The sequence below is a fragment of the Macaca nemestrina genome, chromosome 7, assembly GCF_043159975.1.
Source record: "Macaca nemestrina isolate mMacNem1 chromosome 7, mMacNem.hap1, whole genome shotgun sequence".
NCBI classification, from domain to species: domain Eukaryota; kingdom Metazoa; phylum Chordata; class Mammalia; order Primates; family Cercopithecidae; genus Macaca; species Macaca nemestrina.
The window spans coordinates 13,385,854-13,398,066 of record NC_092131.1 but is presented as its reverse complement, the minus strand read 5'-3'; positions in this window follow the sequence as shown (position 1 = coordinate 13,398,066).

Genomic DNA, 12,213 nt, shown 5'->3' with positions numbered 1-12,213 from the left:
CATTCATTTAGTAATGGTGGCCCCAGGTTATCTTTCTGGATTTTTATCCTTTTCTAGAACTTAGCTCAATAAACCTCCATATCCTGTTAGCTTTTCAATGCTTTAAAGGTCTTTGAAAAGTATTTAATCTAGATCTTTTCATTGTGTTTAGTTTGAGGGTTGATTCAAATGATGTGTTCTATCATTATCACAAATTAAAGGTTTATTTTGCTTATTTTTTGCTTGTTCATTTGTTCATTTATTTATTTATTTTTATTTTTGAGATGGAGTCTTGCTCCGTGGCCCAGGCTGGAGTGCAGTGGCGTGATCTCGGCTCACTGCAAGCTCCGCCTCTCGGGTTCACACCATTGTGCTGCCTTAGCCTCCTGAGTAGCTGGGACTACAGGCCCCCGCCACCACGCCCGGCTAATTTTTTTTTGTATTTTTAGTAGAGACGGGGTTTCACTGTGTTAGCCAGGATAGTCTCGATCTCCTAACCTTGAGATCAGCCCACCTCGGCCTCCCATAGTGCTGGGATTACAGGCTTGAGCCACCGTGCCCGGCCGTTCATTTATTTTTAACTGGGCTATTAACTCTGGTTGTTCCAAGAAGGTGAATTTACAGAATGAGAGTTTTGCTTCTTGTTTTATTTACCACTTGTGTATTACTTTTATAATTACAAAAAATCATAATTCCAAAATTTAAAGACAAAATATACGCAAAGGATTAGCATGATGTTGGGCGTATAATCACTGCTCAAAATACTATCTTTCCGTTTGCTGGTTTCCTTTTCTTTTCATTCTCCCTCTCCCTCATCACCACCAGGACTTCTGTCTTTTGAGGTCTTGCTCCCTTGGGGCCGTGAGCCCATCTCTGTCACAGGAGCCTCACTCCTGCTCTCCTTCCTCACTGCACAGCCCCAGTCTTCAAGCGTGGCGCAGACCTTACCCTTACCAGGGCCCACAGAAATTTATGTCCCCTGAAAGACCTAAAATGACATGGCAGTGTCTGAACACACGGGGGCGCGCTAATCACCTCGCTTTAGAAGACGTCCCACAGCTCTACTGGGAGTCAACACTCGGGCAGCCTGGCCGTCATGGAGCTAACTAAACCCGAAATTCATCACCCCAAAGGCTGATTGTATTGAGTCTTTGCCACGCTCTTCTGGGGTGTGTTTACCAAACACCACTTTAGTTTGTGATCTCTGCGTGACAATGACAATGGCAAGACTTGAAACATTGGAAAGTATTTACTCCAGGAAGACTCCCAGAAACAAACTTCTAAGCACAAGTCCTCTGACAGTCCCCAGAAAGTATACTGAAGATTCTCCCGGCCTTCCCTGTGGTTTCAAATGCAGCTTCCTTCCAGTGCACATTACAGGACCTGCCTGTGTTCTCCTTTGGTGAATCTTGCAGCATTTACATTTTTCTACTCGCTTTTCCATTTAATATCAAGTTTCATTCTATTTGGTATTTGTTTCAGAAGTTTGGAAGCCAGGAGGAAAGATATAAATCACAGATAAAGGAATATTTCTGTGATGTCCTTTCCCAAGGTAGGGGCACATTTCTGGGCACGGTTGGTGGATGTTCACTTCTTTGAGGATGCAGGAACCTCCAGGGAATGTCCTCTCTCAAGCACATCAGGGATTTACTTTCATTTAATTAACACTTGCATAGCACCTACTGTGCACCAGGCACTGTCCTAGATGCTTAACACTTTAACTCCATTATTTCCTCACAAGGGAGGCAGTACATGGTAGATGTATTTTGAAGAAATGTCCAGAGCACAATTGTCTCCTCCGGCTGAAAGCAAAATGGAGCAGGTGGCAGATGCTTTGCAGGTCAAGATGCTGACTCAGGGATCAAGGCTGTGGAGAGCAGACCATGTGACTGGTGCCGCCAGTGACTGCATGACACTAACTTAGGAACCATCATGATGTGGATGGGACATGGTTACAAAAGCCAGATCAAGTCAGCGTGTCAGAATCCCGAGCAAGGTCTTAAGAACGGACTGTTGGTACCAAGAATACCAAGAAGGGCATTGATATCTAGCTCAAAGATCTGAGTTAGAGCCAGCCAAGGGGCCAGGCTGACAGGAAATCAAAGGGGACTGGGTGGGAGGTGAAGTCCCTCCAAGAAAAACTAGTTTCAAACTTAGGTCTGCAGGAGCAAAGCAATTTGGGGGTATAAGTGCAGGGAATATTATTTCAGAACGTCTTTTTCAGAATTCTGTGCACTAAAATAGCATTCTAGCCTACCATTTTTTATACTTTTTCTGAAACTGACTTATTGTAAGACCTAGAACCTAGGAATAAAATAGAATATTCAAATAAAAGAAAGCATCTTAATTTACACACAGTGCTAGGCTCTTTCTAAATTGCAAGTCACTACTTTTATCTGAGAGTTTTAAGTCAGTGTATAACTTTCTTATTTTCTCCTGAGTCTGATATGAGGTCAACCAATTTTACTGTGGGGATAAAGAAGGGTAAAATATTAAGAGAAAAAGCAGCAGGGGCCATATCATCTAGAAGTATGTGGTTCCAAGAAACAAACTGGTGATTCTCCTAGCCATTTCCATCAATGTTTCCAAGAGGGACTTGGTTTTATTGACCTTTTCCGACTCTGCTGCACCCAGGAAACTTACTTTCTGTCCCTGTTTTTGAATCTGGGCACAGGAAAGAGAAGTCAGACAGGTTTTTAGGCTCTTTCAAATGCCATCTTAGATTATATTCAGAAGGCAAACAGATACTGCTAATAGGTTATCAGTAGAGGGAGGGTGAATGGTCAGCCATGGAAAGGGACATGGTTTTAGCTGGTTTGCAGGCTTTTGTCTTTGAATTAGTTTTTTATTAAAATAATTGGGTTTCTTTATAATTCTGACTTGTTGAAGAACTAATCTGTGACAATGTTTCTGTGTGTCAGTTATCATTTTACTACCTCTCACCTCCAAATTCATCCTTTGATATGTCCTCAGTGATAACGGAAGGGCCTCCTTCAAGCATTTCTTCTTCACGGTGAGCATGATGTTAAGCACTGGTGCCTCATGTCCCTCTGCTAGCTTTCTCCTGCAGCATTTGGTCTTCCACGGCCTATCTGATGCTACGGCCCTCCTAACATGGACAGCACATATCCTTCTGTCTGCATCAGAGCCCCTACTCCCTCCATATGCCTGAATAACCAGCCACTGACTGTGGCCTATGCGTGCCTTCGAGGGTTGCTTCCTGCTTACCCAGGGACTGTGGACCAGTTCTGGCCTACTAACACCAGCAAATGTCTCTGACACCCAGTGTGTTGCAATAGCCCCTTCTCCAGTGAGGTCTGATCCCCTTGTAAAGTGGAACCTCCCTTCCAATTTTGTCCTTTAGATATTCTCCATCAGCCCTAGAATATTCTATAGAGTTCTCTTACATATTACAGTTACTCTTTGACCATAACTTAATAATTCTTTATATAGAACTCCCCTTGTTTCAATCACAATATGGTTTCTGTCTCCTGATTGTTCCTAAATTAATACAGAAATTCACATTTAATTAGCCCTTATTACGTTCCAGGAAGTTCATATATGCTATTTCACTCAAGGCAACGACGTGGTGTAGGAGAGTGGATCAAAACACAAGCTTTGGAACCAGGCAGTTCAGTACTTCAATTCTGGCTCCAACTTTTACCATCTCTGTGACGTTTGGGTACAGGACGCTGTGGTGCTATACCCAGATGGCCTCTCAGGACTAAATTTCTCATTTATCTGCCAACAGTATTAGCTGCTGACAGCTCATGGTTTTGTTTCTCTCTGAAAATGGTTTTCTACTGAAGGAAGCTGCTATGCCCAAAGTGACAAGCCCTCTGGGGATAAATCTGCACCAATGATGGATTGATGTGGGGGTACAAAGGCCCGCTTCTCTTTGATTTCATTTGGCATATCTCCATTACAGAGTATCCCGTGCAATCTGACATTGCTGTTACCATTACATTGAAGTTTCCTTTGGTTCAAACTTGTTTTTCTTGCTCCTTCACAGGGGTTGTTCCTGAGGGTGTTCCCTGATAAACTTCTTGCATGCAAATCTGCATTTTCCAGGAACCTGAACTGCAAGCTACTGAACGGCTCTGAGCTTCTGTTCTTTTACCTGTAAAAGGAAGATGATCATTGCAACCATGTCAGAAATTATCGTAGGAGTAAAGGAGATAAAACATACAAAGTGTTTGGCTAAGTACCTGACATACATATTTACCACTCAAAGGGATTCGTTATTAAGATCATTAATAAAATGGAAGCATCTTTATTCCCATTTTACAGACAAAGCAACTGAGGCTCAGAAAATTTAAGTAACCTGCCAACATTACGTATTAAGTAATGGGGCTGGGATTTAAGCCTGTATGTAGATATATACTTTTTCCTGCTGCCACTTTATACTGCCTCTTGTTCTTTTAAGCTACTTGGTAGAAATTTTGATTAGAATCGAAAGTTTCCAGAGGAAGCTGGGAAGGGCATGTAGAAGCTTGTCTTTGAGGTTTGTGAAAAAATGTGTGGAAATCAGCTTAAAAGCAAGTAGAAAGAAGACCCATATGTACAATAGATCTGTGATAGAGCCTTCTGTGGGAATCCAACTAAAGAGTGATAAGAGTGATAAAGCACTGCAGTTAAACAAGCCCCCCCACACCCCACCACCAGAAGCCAGTGTTTGAGTCTGCCCAACAATGCAGAAAATTAAAGTTGAACCAAGGTACTTCCCAGAAATTTTAATGGTTTTCAGGTTATTTTTAACTACTTGCCAAATCATTAGAACTAGATTTAAAAAAAGCCATTAGAATTTTTGTTCTTTACACAATTTGCACAACCCCACTGGCAGCTTATCTTGTCCTTTTTCCACTGGAAGATAATGGAAATAATCATTCCATTTGTAAATAACTCTCCTGAGCACCTTTGGTTGAGAGTAGAAGGAGCATAAGATGAAAAGTAAAATGAATAAGAAACACTTTCTGTAGAATTGAAAACCTGCAGGAAACAACACATTTTTAAAAAATTTTAGCCAGAAAGGGTGGTTCCAGCCCTCAGTAGCCACACTGCTGAGCGTTATTGTTACCAAGACACTGTGGGCTGAAATCTCACCACTGGTCTCTGGGCAGGATAAGATTCAAGAGGAAATAAATGAAATCTTCTTGGACTCCTCTCTCCACTTGTTCTGTTAGAGACTCTGCAGGTCACTTCAAGAAAGTAGCCTTGCACTTCACATTGACCGCGAACCATCTTCACACTGACCAAGTACATTGGCACAAGCATAATTCGCTGCTCTGAATCCCGTACTGGGGGTAGGAGAGGCTGGGCAGCGCCATGGAGTGCAGACAGGCATCTTCTACCTGGGAGAGAAGGTTGTTCTCCCAGGCTGAGTCAAGGGGGACTCAGAGGCTACCAGCATTCATATGACTGAGGATAAAAAAGAACTTCTAAGCAGGAGTTGTTTTGTACACAAAGTCACCCCTCTCTATGGATGCACATGAATCGTGCCTCTACCGATTGGAGTCTTTGGACCAGGAGAGTAAAACTCCCATCTTTGAAGTTTTCGTCCAAGTCTACCTTTTGCTGAGAACACTTGCTTTACTGCTATGCCCTCACCCTGCTTGCCCTGAGAGGGATAAATTATTTTGAGGAAACAAAGTAATCATTGTATTTAAATGGCTTGCATTATAGAGCTGGAAAATCCAAAAGAAAAAAACAAAAAAGTTGTTAGACACAATTAACATGCTCAAAATGTTAAAGCAGTCAGTTATGAAGTTAGTCAATAGTTTTCTCACCTATAGTTTAAAAGGCAGCCAGAAAATGGAAGACAAGATCTTATGCACAAAAGGAACGAAATATAGAAAACATCTAAGAATGATATTAACAAGAAATATGCAGAAGCTTTAGAAGAAGAAAAAAGAAAACTTGGGCCACAAAAAGATGAGAGTAAGAGAAGAGATTCACTATGTTCTTAGATCAGAAGACTCTATGTACATATAATGTAAATTTCTCTGAATTGATTTTTATATTCAGTGTCAATCCTATCAACATGTTTGTAGGATTTTTTTTTTTTTTTGGACTCTGGACAAAGGGATTCTAAGACTCATTTGGAAGTGTTACAATGGAAGAGATCCGAGTTACCCTGAGTTACCAGCAGCGAATCCATACGTGTCTGCAGTAACTTCAATTCTTGCCTCCTCAGAAGAAAGAATTCTCCAGCGGGGCATGAAGCAGAAAAAGAGAGTGAGGAGAGCTCCAGAGCAGGAGTGGAAGTCTATTAAAAATGCTTTAGAACAGGAAAGAAAGGAAAGAGCCCTTTGAAGAGACCCAAGTGGGCACCTTAAGGTCAAAGAAAGAAAAAGGAACTGCCTTTAACCTTGATCCTAGAACTTTATAGTCTCATCTCTGTCCCATGATTCTTCTCTTAGGGTAGGCTTCCCGCCTGCCCAGTGCTTTCCTTACCCTTTGGAACTGAGCACACGCAGTTGTGTTTAGGGAGATATATTCTTGCCCATCTGAGACTTTCTTCTCTTTTCCCGTGGTGTGTACCTGGGAGATCATACTCAGCCATGTGCATGTCCAGGAAGTTGCTTCTCCCTGGGGTCTACATTCAGTTAACATTTTGATGTTAACAGGTGTGGACTGTCAGGAAATGGCCTCTTCCTGGTGCCAGCTGCCAATTTATCACTTTTAGAGAGGCAGTGCGATAATTTCCAAACCATCACCCGACATTTCTAGTGGGTTGGTGCGAGACCCCTCTCTTGCCCCCCTCATGCCTATCTACCTATAACAGAATTATTTCATTAAGAAATTGTGGAAAATCTTTTTAAAATAAGAATAATATGAGGGACTTCTGTTAATACATCTGTAGTAATTAACACATGAAGTACCAGGGTACAGGACCACAGACACCCTAGCCAACAAAGAATCACTTTGAAATAGATTCAATAGATATACTTGAAATAGATTCAAGTGTACATAAAAACTTGATTTACAAATAATTATAATTCAAATCAGCTATGGCTACCCAGTTGATTTAATACAACTCATTTGGAAAATAATCTGGAAAACATGCTTCAATATCCTGTAAATTATGTATCTTTTGAGTGAGCCATTTTAATTCTATGCTTGCATTCCAAGGATATGTATCTTGGGTTTTTTTTTTCTTCCAAAGACTTTATTTTTTAGGACAGTTTTAGGTTCATAGCAAAATTGAGAGGAAGGTACCAAGATTTCCCATATACTCACTGGCCCCACTAGTGCATAGCCTCCCACATTGTCAACATCACCACCAGAGAGGTGCATCTGTTATAACAGATGAACCTGCCTTGACACATCATAGTCACTCAAAGTCCATAATGTACATTAGGGTTCACTCTTGGTGTTGCACATTCTGTGGGCACACATATATGTGCAATATATAAAGTTGTACATTATACTTGTTGGACAAACATATAATGACATGTCTCCATCATTATAGTATCATACAGAATATTTTCACTGCCATAAACATCCTCTGTGCACTGCCTATTTACCCTCACTTCAATCCTAGCAACCACTGAAGTTGTTTTATTTTTTTTCCATGTCCACAGTTTTGCCTTTTCCAGAACATCATATAATTGTGTTATCGAAAGACCACGGGTTTGATCTAGGTCCTTGTTGCTGGCTACACAGAAAGCCAATCACTGAGGCAATGAGTATTGCCAGGGAGGAAGGCTTTTTATTTGGGTGACATCAGTCAGAGAGATGGGTGCCAACCCTCAAATTCATTTCCCTTAACTGACTGACATCTGGAGTTTATATAGCGAGGAATGTAGCTATGCGCAGGAAAACAGGAATTAGGGAAGGATAAGGAAGCAATCATGATGAATGAGGGGTCTGTGTCTCATTGTCTTGATGTGGTGATCTGGTGAGTTTCAGTTCCTGGATTGAGGGTCAGTTTCCTGAGGAAGGAACTCAAAGGTAAGTTTCAAGTTTTAAGATTGGAAGATCAATTTTTAGATTTATTTGAAAAATTGTAAACATTAGTTCTATGAGACAATTGGGTTAGTTTCAGTTGGAATCAAACAGTATGTAACTTTTCAGGTTGGCTTCTTTCACTTAGTAATATGCAATAAGGTTCCTCTGTGTCTTTTTATGGCTTAATACCTAGTTTCTTTTTAGTGCTGAACAATTCCATTGTCTATGTGTACTAGTTCTTTTTTTTTTTTTGAGATGGAGTCTTGCTCTGTTGCCCAGGCTGGAGTGCAATGGTGTGATATTGACTCACTGCAACCTCTGCCTCCTGGCCTCAAGAGATTCTCTTGCCTCAGCCTCCTGAGTAGCTGGGATTACAGGGATGCACCACCACACCCAGTTAATTTTTGTATTTTCTGTAGAGACAGGGTTTCACCATGTTGGTCAGGCTGGTCTCGAACTCCTGACCTTGTGATCTGCCCTTGTGTCAAACCCTGACAAAATGGAGCTTGGGAAGACCATGAAGAGAGAGTCTCATACGTGATGACAAGAAATATCACAAAAGACTGTCAAAACTACAACTTTGCACAAAGACCAGTACAATCTTATAAAAAAAAGTACTTCTGTGACAACATCTGCTCAGCAACTGCCTGTTTAAACTTGGACTGACACTAGCCTTGTTATTGATCCTGGTAACCATAAATAATTATTTCAGAATCGCTTATAAGACTTTCTTCATTTTATCTTTAAAAACCCTTGTCTTCCTTTGCTCCACTGAATATGCCCACAGAAATCTCCATGGCAATACTCATTCCCCAGTAAACTTATCTTTGGAGAATCTGCTTGGTTTTTATTTTGCAAATGTTAGGCATAGAGATGCTTTATCAAGTTGAGGAAATTCTCTTCTATTCCCAGTTTACTAAGACTTTTTATTATGAATGAGTGTTGACTTTTGCAGCAAGAAGGCCCTTGGCAGATGTGGCTCCTTGATTTTGAACTTCTCAGTTTCCAGAACTGTGAGGAAACAAATATCTGTTTGTTATAAATTACTCAGTCTTTGGCATTCTGTTACAGCAGCAAAAATGGACTAAGACACCTACTCTCCCACAACTCCTCCTCAGCCCAGACTCAAGGGAGGAGAGGGGCACTGACCTGCTTCTAGGATGCAGCAATGAGCCCAAGTTATCTTTGTATTATTTAAACATTTAGTAGTCTGAACTTTTAAATGTGTTTTAAATTGGTAGCCTACAAACTGATTTCAGGACTCAGATTTTGGAATTTTGCCCATGGGTGCAAATCCCATGGGTTCAAATGTCAGTGCAAAGATGTGCTCTCATCTCCGACTCTCTTTCCACACAGAAGAAGGTTCAACCACCTCATCACTTTCTGACATCCCCATATAACTGTTAATACAGTAGTAAGTCAGTCCTTGCCAGAGCCCTTCAAACCTGCTCGGTCATTCCTTTCTCTGACTTTGTGGGAAGGACTTTCTGTTTTACACAAGCAGCCAGAACAGGACAATCACCACATCGCACATTCAGCACGAAGCTCTGGGGCAAACGTATTCTTTCTAACTCTGTTTTCTGGTACATTTTTGTCTCACATTCCTTCGTTCCTCCACCTGACACTGGCTTTCTATTTCAGACCACCTTAATAGGAGGATCCAAGATTTGGGTTTGGGTTTTGTGGAGAATAGTCTCCTTGGATCTCAGGTATATGTCAGGGGACTCAGCTCAGCTGGCCAAGGTTTTGTGAATGATCTTGGTTCAAAGCTGTAGCCAGCAATACAACTGATATGGTTTGGCTGTGTCCCCACCCAAATCTCATCTTGAATTCCCATGTGCTGTGGAAGGGACCCAGTGGGAGGTAATTGAATCATAGAGCAGATCTTTCCTGTGCTGTTCTCTTGATAGTGAATGAGTCTCACAAGATCTGATAGTTTTATAAGGAAGAGTTCCCCTGCACAAGTTCTCTCTCTTTGCCTGCTGACATACATGTAAGGCATGCCTTGCTTCTCCTTGCCTTCTGCCATGATTGTCAGGCTTCCCCAGCCACGTGAACTGTAAGTCCATGAAATCTCTCTCTCTTTTTTTTTTTTTTTTTTGGTAAGTTGTCCAGTCTCTGGTATGTCTTTATCAGCAGCATGAAAATGGATGAATACAGCAACAAACCTTGGATTCCCATTTGCCTTTTTCACTTTGTTCACACATCACCGTTGGGAAACTCCTGGAGAGGTGGTACTGTGATTTGGAGTAGGACACAAGTGCTTCCAGATCCCTGCCATATTACAGTCTTGATGGCACACTGGTTTTTAACACATGCATGAATAAAGACAAAATATAAGCCCTATTCTACAATGTTGAAAGATCCAGAAAAGAGATAACAACATATCTTACTACCAAAGATCATCTCACATAATAAGACATATATATATAAAATATATATTATGTGTATATAGAATTAACTTACAATTTTGGAGGCCAGCAAGCTCAAAATCTGCAGAGCTAATATCTCAATTTGAGTCTGACAGCCAGAAGTTATAGAACTAGGAAGAGCCATTGCTCCAGTTTGAAGGCTATTAGGCAGGAAAATTATCTCTCACGTGGGGGAAGATCAGCCTTTTGTTCTATTCAGGTCTCCAACTGGTTGGATAAGGCTGGCCTGTATTACAAGGGTAACCTGCTTTGCAAAGTCTACTAATTTAAAGATTGATTTCATCCAAAAACACCCTCACAGAAACACCTAAAATAGTGTTTAACCAAAGATCTGGGCACTGCATGGTTCAGTCAGGTGACACATGAAATTACTGTCACGTGGGGTTAGTACAGCCGGCACAGCATTACAGATTGGGGGTTCTTGGCTCTATTAAGAAAGTGTCTGGCTTCTGACTATGACAGAGAAGTTAGTGTCAGATTAACTCTTTCTTAAGAAAATTATAAAAGACAAATACAATATAAAATTTAGATGGCTGAAGGTACTGGAGCACAATGAGGAATGCTATAACTTAAAAATTGGGAGGAGATTCCAGAGAGAGGAGAACTGCACTGAGGTGAGGCTTACATTTGCTGCTGTTGTTTTCCTGTAGGACTTTTGCTGGTTTTAAGTCTGAGGCATAAAGGTGAACAGAAGACAGTCACTTAGAGCAGGAGTCCCCAATCCCCCAGGCCATGGACTGGTACCAGTCTGCGTCCTGTGAGGAACTGGTCCACACAACAGGAGATGAGCTTCAGGCTAGCAAGCAAAGCTTCATCTGTATTTACAGCAGCTCCCCACTGCTCGCATTACTGCCTGAGCTCCACCTCCTGTTACATCAGCAGTGGCATTAGATTCTGATAGAAGTGTGAACCCTATTGTGAACTGTACATGCAAGGGATCTAGGTTGTGCACTCCTTATGAGAATCTAATGCCTGATGATCCGTCACTGTCTCCCATCACCCCTGGATGGGACTGTCTAGTTACAGGAAAACAAGCTCAGGGCTCCCACGGGTACTACTACATTATGGTGAGTTGTTTGATTATTTCATTACGTATTACAATGTGATAAGAACAATAAAGTACACAATTAATGTAATGTGCTTGAATCATCCTGAAACTATTCCTTGCAGCACCGATCTGTAGAAAGATTGTCTTTCATGAAACCAGTCCCTGGTGCCAAAAAGGTTGGGGGCTGCTGGCTTAGAGCCTTTAATAGTGACAATGGGTTGGAGAAACAAAAATTGGAGTTCAGAGTTAACATTCAGAGTCAACAAGTAATTAGGATTCAAGGGATCAAGTTTCCAGATGAAAGATAATCATGATGAAGCAGATGCAATATCCTGAATGCAATTTCCCTTCAAGGTAATTTTCTGCGTCATAAGTGATGCATGTGTGGGATAAGATATCAAGTAGTTATGCCAAAGCCACCTGCTAGAAGGGCAGAGATTTTAGCAGCCTCACAGAATGAAAGAGACAAAAATTGGTGTATAAACATGTTAACAGGGAGGAGCCCTCACAAATAGCCCAAGCTCTCAGTTGACATCTCCCAAAGATAACATTATAGGGGTAAACCCCAAGAGAAATAAACCAGACTCCCCAAAGGACTGAAATCCATCCTTGGCTGAATCAAAGTAATCTTTTTATACTCGATCTGCCTGAGAAGAAAATCAAATCTCCTCTTGAGGAAGATAGTATTACCCAAAGCCACATAATTTTTGATGCACGCTGTGCGGAATTCGGTGAAAATGACCAGGCATTCCAGGTAACAGAAAAACCAATTAAACACCAAGAGAACAGCATAGAATAGACTAT